This window comes from Pelodiscus sinensis, chromosome 6 (assembly GCF_052426305.1).
Source record: "Pelodiscus sinensis isolate ZL-2025 chromosome 6, ASM5242630v1, whole genome shotgun sequence".
Lineage (NCBI taxonomy): Eukaryota > Metazoa > Chordata > Testudines > Trionychidae > Pelodiscus > Pelodiscus sinensis.
Window position 1 is genome coordinate 114,242,293 of NC_143057.1, and position 12,196 is coordinate 114,254,488.

The 12,196-nt window shown below is 39.0% G+C and overlaps 1 protein-coding gene across 4 annotated transcripts in view; it reads right to left on the reverse strand.

Moving 5' to 3' along the window:
* DCC (DCC netrin 1 receptor) overlaps positions 1–12,196 on the reverse strand; it is a 999,406-nt gene that overhangs the window by 126,138 nt on the left and 861,072 nt on the right. The gene's annotated exons all lie outside the window — the stretch shown is intronic.

Genomic DNA, 12,196 nt, shown 5'->3' on the forward strand with positions numbered 1-12,196 from the left:
CTGCTGCAGAGCATGGTGCCCTGTGCCGGTCCTGCGCCCGCTGCCCCCCCAACTACTGTCCTTCCTCCCACTCCTGCCCCCCACACCTCTTCCTCCTCAACCTCCACACCCTCCCCCTCAAAGTCCACACCCCCCACCTCAACCTCCGCACTCTCCTTCCCATCTCCCCGGGGACACCGAGGCCCCCTCCCTCACCATGCTCGGAGGCGGTTGGCCCAGCGAGACCCCGACCTCCGAGAGCTGAGCTTTCCCTCCCTCTCTTCCTCTTGCTTCCCTCTTCCAGCTCCCTCCTCCCAGTTTTCTCCCTCCCCTCTCTCACACGCCCTCTCCCGCTTCCTTTCCCCTGTCTCCCCACAGTTTCATTCCCTCTCTCCAGTTATGTTCAATAAACCCAGTTAATATTTTTGAAAATATGTGTCTTTTATTTGACATCAGGAAGGAGGGGGTTAGGGAAGGGTAAGTGGACGGACATGAGAGAGGAATGGGGCACGAGCCCCCGCTGGGGAGGACCGGTGTGGCTCTGAGGGCTCCTCTGGGTGGACGTTCTCCCGTAGGGCCTCCTGGATCTTGACAGCCCCCTGATGGACCTCCCGGATGGTAGCCTGCAGCAAGTACAGCCGGGCTGATGGCAACGACCCCACGAGACACACCGACGTGCCCAGGGACAGGTCTGGTTCTATGTTGCAGAGTGCCGTGGTGTCCCGAGTGAGGGGAAGCAGAGCACTCTGAGACACAAATGCTTTGCTGTCCCTCAGCGAGGTGGACCAGCAAGCAGAGAAACCTGAGAACTGTCTGTTCAAGATGGGTGGTCGGATCCCTTTAAGCACAGCCCTTGGCTAGCCTGAGGCAGGAGCCCCACACACTAAGTCCGACCCTGATGCCCTACCAGCACTGGTTCTGGCCAGCCTTACCTTTGATTCAGGGTCCACTCAATGTGGACGTGCTATTTCGAATTAGAAGAATGCTATTTCGAATTAGTTTTTGTGTGTATATGCGTTATTTTGAATTAGCTTAATTCGAATTAACTAATTCGAATTAAGTTAATTCAAAATAGCACTGTAGTGTAGACATACCCTATGATATTGTTGTGAAAAAAGCAGTGTCCAATGTAAGAGAAGGGAGGTAATTGTCCGACTCTATTGTGAACTTCAAGGTACGTCTAGACTACATGCTTCTTTCGAAAGAAGTTTTTTCAAAAGAATCTTTCAAAAAAGCTTCTTTTGAAAGAGATCGTCTAGACAGCCACAACTTTTTTTGAAAAAGCGATCCACTTTTTCGAAAGAAAGCACCCAGGCAATCTGGATGCTTTCTTTTGAAAAAGCTCCGTTTGCAGTCAAGAACGTCTTTTTTTGAAAGAGCTCTTTTGGAAAAAGGCATTCTTCCTCATAAAATGAGGTTTACTGCTGTTTGACAAAACTGCTGCATTTTTTTCTAATTAATTTCAAAAGAACACGGTGGCAGTCTAGACGCAGGTGAAGTTTTTTTGAAAAAAGACCTTTTTTTGGAAAAATAACCCCCCTGTTGTCTAGACATAGCCCAAGTGGGGTACTCTGTCCAGGTCTAGGCCTCATAATTTAGGTAAGATGTGGACAAATTGGAGAGAGACCAAAGGAAAGCCACAAAATCATAAACATTTAGAAAACGTAATCTATGAGAAAAGCTTCAAAGGGTAGCCAAGTTTGTCTATAACAGGAAAAACTTAAAAAACACCGAATAGTCTAGTAGCACCTTAAAGAGCCTTTAAGGTGCTACTAGACTCTTTGTTATTTTTAAATTTTTTCCTAAGAGAAAAGGTTTAAAAACTGTGTGTTTTACCTTGGAAAAAGGAGAGGGGGACCAAATAACCGTTCTCCAATATGTTAAGGCTGAAAAGAGGGCTGTGATTAATTATTCTCCATTTCTATTGAAAGCAATACAAGAAGTAATCAGCAGCAGTAGAGATGTAGGTAAGATACTAAACAACATTTTGTAACAATAAAGAAAGTTGAGAAATTTAATGAGCTTCCAAAGGAAGTTTTGGAATCTCTGTCATTGGAGGTTGTTAAGAGCAGGATGGGCACATCTGTCAGCGATTGTCCAAGCATACTTGCTCCTATCTCAGCACAGTGGCTGGTATTAGGTGACTCCTCAGGGTTTTTCGCAGCCTTATATATCTATGTGCTTTAAAGGCACAATGAAGCCCTGATTCAGAATATTTGTACTGCCATTAGGTGAAATGAGATTACAAAGAAACAGCAAGATTGAGATGTTCTCCATGTTGGACAATCTTTTCCTTTTCCCTATGAACAAGACTAAAACGTAGACCTGAACTCAGTATGAGAAAATTATATCCTATTATATACTGTATTTTAATCCAATTAGCAGTCTTTAATCATATTTTCTGTCCTCTTTATAAAATACTGTATTAGCATAGCATTAGGAGCATGTCATGGTGATGTTCAAAGAAGTTAATTTCTTCCTACCTAAACTTCCCCTGTAGTTACAGCTAGATAAAATAATTTTTACTTGCCAACTTTAACTTTTGCTAATCATTCTATAAAAGGACATCTTCCACCACAGAAATGGCTGCATTTCAGTGACAGATAAAATCAACACTATAATATGAGTGGATAAAAACGTTGGGAGAGTTGGAATTTTTGCTTGGTTAGCAAAGGAACATTTTAAGTGATAACTGTTGTTATTAAAAATGACATGCTTCTTGAACACATTTTTAGTAAAATAAAAGAACTACCAGTATATTGTCTATTCTGTAATATACTACAACTTGCATTTGTTTTTCTTCATCTGCTAAATTACATATTGCATTATAACAGAGAGAAAATTACTGTATTTAAAAATGTTTAGTACCATGCAATTTAAACTAGCCTTATAGGTTACACTTCAAACATCCCTGCTACATGTCTATGAAATATGAGTGTAAATGAAAAACAAAGTATTTGTGTATACATCTGTAAGCAATGGGAGCATATATAAATAGTAAAAGCTGGTTTGTCTGCAGATGTGAAAATTCAGTCAATACTATTTTCCGAGGCCAAAAGGTTTAAATTTGCTGCTGAAATTCAATCACCTACATGTTTATTTAGGCACCTAAGTAAATGGCCTGCTTTCTGAGATACTGCAGATAGGAGAGTGTGACCCTCTTAAGAAAACCGGGTGACTCTTTGTTTACATTCCTAAACATAAACTTAGGCTCCTTAATTAGGCACTGAAGTTTGAATGTTTTGGCCTGTAAAAATATGAGAGGTTGAACTTTCAAACCCACTACAGAAAATAAAAAATGGGTTAATGATTAAAATACTGGATTGGGATTCAGGACACCTGGTCTCATGCTCTGGTTTTGCCATAGACTTCCAGAGAGACTTCATCTTTCCATGTCTCTTACTTATTTTCCTATTTGCTATCTTTTGTTTTCTTATCTATTAACCCCTCTTTGTTGCTATTTGCTTTGTGTAAGGACTACATCTCACTATAGGGCCTAGTTGTCTTATACTCTGATCTCAGTTGGATCATCCAGACACTACTGTAATACAAATAATATAAAATGATAATATATAAACACTTGATTATATTTTAAAATAGTGTTTGAGTTTAATCTCTATTGTTGTGCAGGGACTGCAGTGTTGCCATACTGTTATTGCACAGAGATGCAGGGGGGGTGGAGAGATATCCTTGCTCTCCTGTTGGGCAGAAAGTCAAAATCTTTCCTTTCATTTTTCATCCAATGCCAGTAATTAACCTAGTCCATTAAAAATATAATGGGGAGGGGTTTTATAGGGAAAATATGTGCAGTCTTTAGTCAGGCAAGCCGCCGACTGACTTTCCTGAAAATTCAACTGGAGTCGGTATCCTACGATTTGGCCTGTTCTGTGATCGGTATAGTAATGTTTAATTTGGATGACTCCTTCACCATGCTTCTCTGATTTCCAAAGGTCTTGCTCTGCAATACAGCCAATGAATCAGTACAAGAATTAGCTGTATGCATAGCCATAGGGCCAGTGTGTCTTTTTAGGGTACAGTCCTAATGCAATGAGGTAGTAATGCTACTTTCAACCAGCGAGTTTCATGATATTAAAATATTTCACTGTGATAGGCTGCTAATTTTTACCACAATATATTGGAGACTTTTTTTAATAGACAGCTAGATACACGTGCTGTCTTTGGAAAGATTTTGTTTCTAAAAAATAGGGAACTTGATTCTCATTATAAATTACCTCTTCTCTGCTAAACACTCATCTGCATTATTTGAATGCAGTTCAAGAGATCCCATTAACAGTAAATTCCATCTTTACAGTTACTTTTAAGATGTCATCTCATCATGTATTATACCTGTTCACTGATTTTGCTCATGAGTCACATCCTATGTGCATCACAACAAAGTGAACAAGCTTTCAAAGAATGACCATGACTTGAACATGCATAGAAATAGATCTCCTCCCCTGTGGAGACATGAACCTTTACAACTCCCATGGTGCATTACAAGTTCAGTGCATACTTTGTATGTTATAAAGCTAAACGAAGCTAAAAAAATGGCATATAAGTTTGGAATTTAAGTTTCAAGCGCAGCTGAAATCAGTAAAGGTTAAGTAGTGCAGCAGAAACTAAAGCAAAAAACGTATGGACAAACAAATTAAAAATGAATAACCATAATCTAAAAGGCATTCTGACTTCATAGTAAAATGAGCTCTTTATGTGAGTAGTGTAAACTCATTTTTGTGCAAGATTTCTCTGGATACATGTACATAAATTAATAATGAGACTTGGGGAGCAGGAAAGGCTCAATCCAGGGAAATGCAAACATATGAACTTAGGATATGTTCATCATGTTGCTCTGATTTGCACCAGTCTGACAAGGCAAGGTGAGACAACTGTAAGCCTGTCTAGGGCAGAGCACAAGCTGAATCTGTGCCTTTGTAGAGATAACAAATCTTTGAGAACATTTACTTATCACCAGATTATTATGATTTGGTAATAACCCTGCCATTTTGCCAATGTTTCTGAACAAATATACATGAAGTTTTCCTGTATCACTTACTATACAAGAAACTGGGGTGAAGGAGTTTATTCCTGAATGTTCTGAGCTGCAAAAAGGAAAATTAATACTAAATATTAATCTTTATGATTATTTAGAAGATTAAATATTAATTATATATCTTTTATCTAGTTCCTTTGATCATTAGACATCAAAGTGCTATACAAAGAAGGTAAACATCATTCTTTCCATTTTACAGATGGGGAAACAGAGGCACAGAGAGATAAGTGACTCACCCAAGGTCACTAAGCAAGCTAATATTGCAAAAACAGGAATAGCACACGGGTCTTTTGATTGCCTAAGTGCATTAGCCATTAGGCTACTCTACTGCATTATACTAGTCTTTTTGTTCTCCTGCACAAATTATGGTGTCCTTCACTCTCACTAGAACCCAGATCTTGCCCTCTATGGCTGGGGAGGCAAACACAGAAACTTCTGCAAGGGCAAATGGGTGCTCATTTGAGGGAAAACCTGTGTGTACTGCAGAGTCCACTTTTGGTCTAATGTCTGTCTGTGCACCTATTCAGAAAAAGGAGTAATAGGACTTGCTTTCTCCCACCTTTTTTTGTCTTCTCCATTTAGACTGTAAGATCTTCAAAGAGGAGTATGCCCATTACAAGGTGTCTGAACAGTGTCCAGCACAATGGCCCTGATTTCTGTGGGGCCACTATTTCTATAAAGGTTTCACTATAACCATAATAGCAATGACAAGAGTGGTGCTTTCTGTGAACTGGTGTTTAGACTGGCAGGCTGCAAGGAACTAGTAGATCTTCAACTGTGAGGATTTATCATCTCTTGCCTACCCCACATAAGAAAGAGTGCAAGGTTTCCAAAGCCCACTCTTGCCCTCAGACTGTGGCAATAGGTGGCAATAGAGAGACTCTGCTGCTGTCCTGTGAACTGAGGTGGTAAGATTTCTCTTCTCCCCTGAGGAGCTATTTTAACACCATGGCTAATTATACCAGCCGGCTGAAATCATCCTGGCTGAGGGCCAAGACAAGGCCTATATATCATTCCAAACCAGGGTTAAAAGGGCACTAACATAGGGCATAGACCTTGTGTTAATCCTCTTTCGCAGGGTGAGGCCTGATCTATACCTAAGACAGGCTGGCCTAGCTACATCACCTAGGCATGTAAAAAAGTCACATCCATGAGAGATGCAATTAAGCCAACCCAAGCCCTAGTATAGATGCTGCTAGATTTCTGAATTAAAACCAGGATCTTTAGCCACAATATGAGGACAAGGAGAAGGAGGAGGAGAAAGGAAGGAAGGTAAATCATTTTATTTAATGTTTGGTGCAAAGAATCATTTGTAGTCACTTTTCAAAGGAAGGAAATGGAATGAACAGTCCCTGGAGCTTCTAATTCATTTTATTAGTTAATCCTGTGTTTTAATTCAATCTTTGAAGGAGGCAGTGGAGCTGCATAACACATAACATGTTTTTGTTTGATTTATACTAGTCCATTTTGTTTTTAAAATGTAAAGGGATGAGAAAATCCCAAATCTATAATAAAAAGCACTTTTGTTTCCTTTCATGTCTTTGTTGGAATACACTACTGTCATCTGCAGAGATTAAACAAAATGAACAAGTTCTCTCTCACACGCGGTCTCCCTCTGTGCAGCAAAACAAAATAATTATTTGCTTGATTTGTGTATGAAGGTCAAATTCAATCTAATCTTTAGTTAAAAGGAAGGTGAATTTGATGAAATCCTTGATGTTCCTTATGCTATCTTCATTAAAATAAAACCTCAGATCTCAAGAACTTCATCTGTATTTCCCATTGCTTGTATTTACTGCTATTCGCTTTGTTCTAATTCTGTGAGCATTCCACAATGCTTAATGTTTAATGGACTCAGAACTATAGCACACTACCATAAGGGTGCATGATAGGCAGTCCTCAGAAAGTGTCTCTGGACTGGCTCCACATAGGCTGACGCTAAGGCATGTGTTGGGGAGAATGCCACAGACTCCATGTTTACTTTGAACCAGTAGCTTCAATACCCACTGTGAGCAGGTTCGTATGGGGAGTACAACTGCTACTGCTACCATGAGCCTTAGGCTGGTTGGGAAGTGGATTTCACCTCAGCAACGTATCCTGCCTGAAACCTACTCAAGTTCTACTGGTGAGAGGTAGATTTCAGCCAAAATTAATACAACGTAAAATATAATGTAATGTAGCAACACAGTGAAGAGGAACTAAATAAAATTTAATACACCCAAGATTTTCTTGTGCGCATTCTCCTCACATATGATACATGATTAATGAGAAGGTATTTGAAATAATTCTAATTCACTTTTCACTATTTATTCTTTCTATTCTTTTGTTGTTATTTGCACTGCATTCTGTATAAGAAACAAAAACTATCTAGAAAATTTCACTTTGGTTGTTTTCATCAATTTCATTTTCCTGCTCCTTACCGATGACAAGGCAACAACATTGGGTTCGCAAGCACTGTAGGGGAACTGATTCCATTTAAAAAGTAAAGCCTTACTTAAAAATACCAACTAGTGATTACATGTAACAGAGTATATTATTCTTGCAGAAATTCTGCCCCACTGCACATGCACAGGATTCATGTCTCCCCAGCAATTTCTTTTCTTCTGTAGAAAATACATGAGATCAGGAGGAAGAAGGATGCAGGTGGCATGTGAAGATGCAGGATAGCAATTTTGGGATACCTGTGGTATCCCGAAATAATTTTGATGTGTAGACATGGCCATGGAGTGGACATGCCTGAATGCGAGACGCTAGGGTCCATCCAGGGTCTGTATGGAGGAGGCCTCCCCAACTCTCTAACAATCTTCCCCCACCCCAAAAAAACCCAAATTGTTCCATATTTCTCCTTCTCACACCCCAAAAGCCTCTAGGTTCATTCCCAGGCTCTAACTTAGCAATTACTTCCCTCTCCCACAGCTCCTCCATTACCCCCAGCTGCCCTAAGACTTTGCACAGTTTCTGAAATTTGCACTGTTTATGTATTGTGGTTTAAATTAATTATTATTCAAAACTCTGTATTAATATGCCTAGTAAGGAATCTGTTTGTCAAAAATAATTTCCTGAATCTTTTCCAATGTCTATATTGTTACAGACATAATTGTGGACAGGTATTTTGAAATAAATTATCAAAATAATTGAAACTGGCATGATTATCTTGTGTTATTTATAGGTATAATTGTGCAGAATTTTAAAATATTGTATTCTGATTTTTCTTTTTTTGGTGTAGAATCCCTCAGAAGTAGCACATGAAGATATAGTACTACAATGTATAATTTAAAATGTGTCTATGTGAGAGTTTTATGAATAGCATTGGTGCTTATTATTTATAGTTTAACCCTTACTTTCCAAACTATTGGTTAAAAAGGTTGGTTACATCCCATAACAAACTGTGGATGTCATTATTTCCATATATGGACAGCTTCTATGCCACACAGCCATTTAGCTGCACTGGGATTAAACAAATTAAAAACATCCACAAAGTTGTTCTACATCAGAGTAGTGGAGTTCCTTTTCTATCTAGCCGCCTAAAAGCAACACAGGAGCTTAGTTTGAACCTGCAAATTTAGGAGCTCCACATAACTGAAACACCCAATTTAATGAAGTATTCAAATATCCTTATGAAATTTAAAAGCAGGATTTACCTCTAGATAGTGCCAAAAATGTACAAGGTGTTTATAGGGAATAATGAAGCAAGAACTCCTTATTTGAGGAGTTTAAATCAGAAAAACAAATATTTATCTAGATTATGTACAGTGGCTGTATTTTAGGAGATTCAGTTTGAGGAACTGTGAAAAAGGACAACAGGTCAGCATTCAAAAGAGACACGAGAATAGCATTTGTACTACTGTTTCCCAAAGAAACCCTTTCATGTGCTCATAGATAAACTATCTTCACGTTGCCAAAGTCAATTTGATTTTTTTCTTAGGTCAGATTAACATGCTTAAACATAAAGGTCCATGTTTTAAAAAGTAGTCAGGCACTGCTGCATTCAGAGATGAAGTCTCATTTTCAAAAATGATTTTGATACTCGTAAGCCTTTGGGATTTGGGCTCCTAAGTGCCTAAATCACTTTTGAAATGAGACTTGAGCTAAATAAATTATGTTTTGCAATGCTGAGTACAGCAACACTATATACTTTTAAATAAGATTTCTGGCCCAGATTTTCAAATGATGTTTTTTCTTCTGTTCATGGACAGGTAAAGGAAAAGAAGTACTTTAAACAATTAAATGTACATTTTAATTTACTGAAATTCAGTACTGTGTTCATCTGATATTTGACCAATAATAGGTAGTTTTCTGGCGTGAAGTTTTTTAATAGGTACTTCACACACAGCTCTCAGGCTATTTTATAATGCAAAGGAAACATTATTATCAGGGAAAGCGAGGTAAAGAGAGTTAAAGTATCTTGCTTAAAGTCCTACAGCAGGTCCATTGCAGAACTGAGGGTACGGCTAGACTACAAGTTTTTGTCAGAAAAAGGTACGCAAAATGCATTATGCATTTTGTGTACCTTTTTCCGATTCTTTTGTCCAATGAGGCTTTTCCGACATTTGGCCCAACTAGACTGGGCCAAATTTAGGAAAAAAAAACCTTCTTTCAGAAGCCCCCTTCTTCCTTGTAGAATGAGGAACACAGGGGCTTCCAAAAGAGCGTATTTCTCTTCCACAAAAAAAAGTAGAAGAGTAAACTCATTCCCTGGATGCAGCAGAGATGGTATCCTGAAAACTTCCCGCAGATTAGCTGTACCCTGAGACTAAAACATATATCTTCCAATCTCATACACTACCCTTTGTAGTACACTGTCTGTTCTTCCATATGTTTACATTATTGTTTAATATTGTTTATTTGATCGCTCACATATGCTGTTGATAAAAAATAAGGCTTTGAAAATAATAAAATGTTTCATTAAGGTTATTATAGTGAATGAGCTGTCTTAGTTCCGGATTTATTCATTTTTCACTTACTGGAAACTTTTTGTCAATAGCTGTAGTTAATAAATGCATGCATCTTTCCCATCCTTTTTCAGTTTTGGATTTTATGAGTAAGTTTTAATACAAAGCTCCATGGATGTGAGCCCACTCGTCTCATTACAAGGTTTAATGCCTTTTGAGTTGGATCAGTAAGGAAATCATTATAACTTATGCGTAAAAGATTAAAATGGGTATGTGTGAAAGTTCCAGTATTGCGCATTTGTTAAAACGTTCCTCAATAAGGCAATAACCTTATTATTTATACCCATAAGGTAAAAATGACAGCACCTGGCAAATGGTCCTTCTTAGAATTATTCATCTGGGAATCAGTCAACCACTTATTCCTTTGACACGGAATGGGTTGAATCAGAGCAGTAGATGATTGCTCCTGAAATTTATGAGACTGATACAATATCTTTCAAACACTGCAAAAGCAAATACAACAAATTCTTCACTGACAAAGCTGAACTCATTCCAGATTTTTATATTCTGACAGGCCCAGGCAGTATGGTCACTTTCTCTGAGAATTATCACTCTTCTTAATTTATTCTGACTTTCTTTCAAGTGTTACTGCCATCTAATCATATTCAGGATGATCACTATACAAAAGAGCATCCCAAACAGTTGTGAAGACAAAATGAGTGTTGTCCTTTATGCTTTTGAAGTGATTTATTTAATATTCAAGCTGTACTGCTTGGGAAACTTCTGTAGCAGCAGCAGTGGAAGTCAGATTAGGTAATTAAGAAGGGTTCTGAGGTGCAAAGAGCTCATGAAAACCTGAGATGAGGTACAAGTAGACCGATTAAAATGAGAGAAAAAGAATAATTTAAAGCATGATTTTTTGTTTGGGAGATCGTATGTTATGAAGGATCCACATATTCTGGTATGATATTGACAGTGATTGAGAGAAATAACATTCAGGAAGTCCCCAACTTATGAACAGGTTGTATTCCAAAAGTTCATTTGTAAGTTGGTTGTTTGGAACTTGGGACATATTTTCCCATAGCAACAATGTTATAAATGGTACTTAGGTTCCAAGGGGAGCACACAAAAGCCTGTTTACCCCATATTTTAGCTAAATACTGTATATTTGCAGTAAAAATAGTAGAAATAGTTCTTTATTTAACTTTGAATGCTGATGTTTGTGGAAAGGCAAGTTTAATTAGAGGAGGATGAGGAGGTAGGTGGAGATTCTGAAGGGGACTTCCGGACATCCCCCGGCTGCTCTCTTTCTCCCCCTGCAGGTTGCACCCAGTCCCTGCTCATCAGGAAGCAATGAGTGGCATGAGCTGGAGGACTCCAGAGAAGCAGGGGGTGGCTGTGCACCCAGCCACTGGACAGAAATGGTGGTTTCCCCTTCAAAGTTCCACTTCTCTCCATCCATGGACTCACAGCTGCCCTCTTCTCTTCCATCCTGCATTTGTGCTGCTCACCACCACCTGTGCCTCTTGCCTTCTCCCCTGCTGAGGCTGCAGGTGAGCTTTTGTTTGTATGTGCAGATGTTTGTAACTTGAGGAGAGCCTGTACTCATTGGACCTGCTAAAATGACCTATTCCTGGAGAGTGTTGGTCTCTGGCTCCACTTAATGGATAGTCCATTAAGAGAGTTATGAATCTGCTACTTCTGCCAGCTGGTGGTCTTGGAGCCAGATTTGTAAAAAGTATTCAGCTATCTCAAGCTGCTGATAGGAACACAGTAGGATTTTGAAAAGCATGTAGGCACCTACCTCACATTGAAGTCAATGGCACCTCATTGCATCTTTAAATACCTTTTAAAACTAGGGCCTAAATGACTGGTAGCAGCTTTAGCTCAAGTAAAAGCACCTTATTGGTGCAAAACCTCTTGTGAACCCATGGTACTGAAAGCCCCAGGAGAGAGCATTACATTAACTTGCACCACAGCATGAGAAAGTTAAAAGAGGGTGTTGGATAAAACTTTTCAGGAAGAGTATAGTGGAGTAGGAAGGGAAAACACCTTTCAAAGATCCCTCCACTCCTTCAATTCCCTTCTCAAAACTAATGCCATTCATATCAACAGGTGGGAAAACTGATGAGGCCAGTGATGATTGGGACTTGAATGATAGGAGGAAAACACATCCTGAGATGTCAGAGTATCTACATCCTTAAACATTTCTAGCCTCTCTTGCTTGGAGAGGAAGGAAGCTGATTGATTTTTCATCCGCCCCTTTTAAACTCTA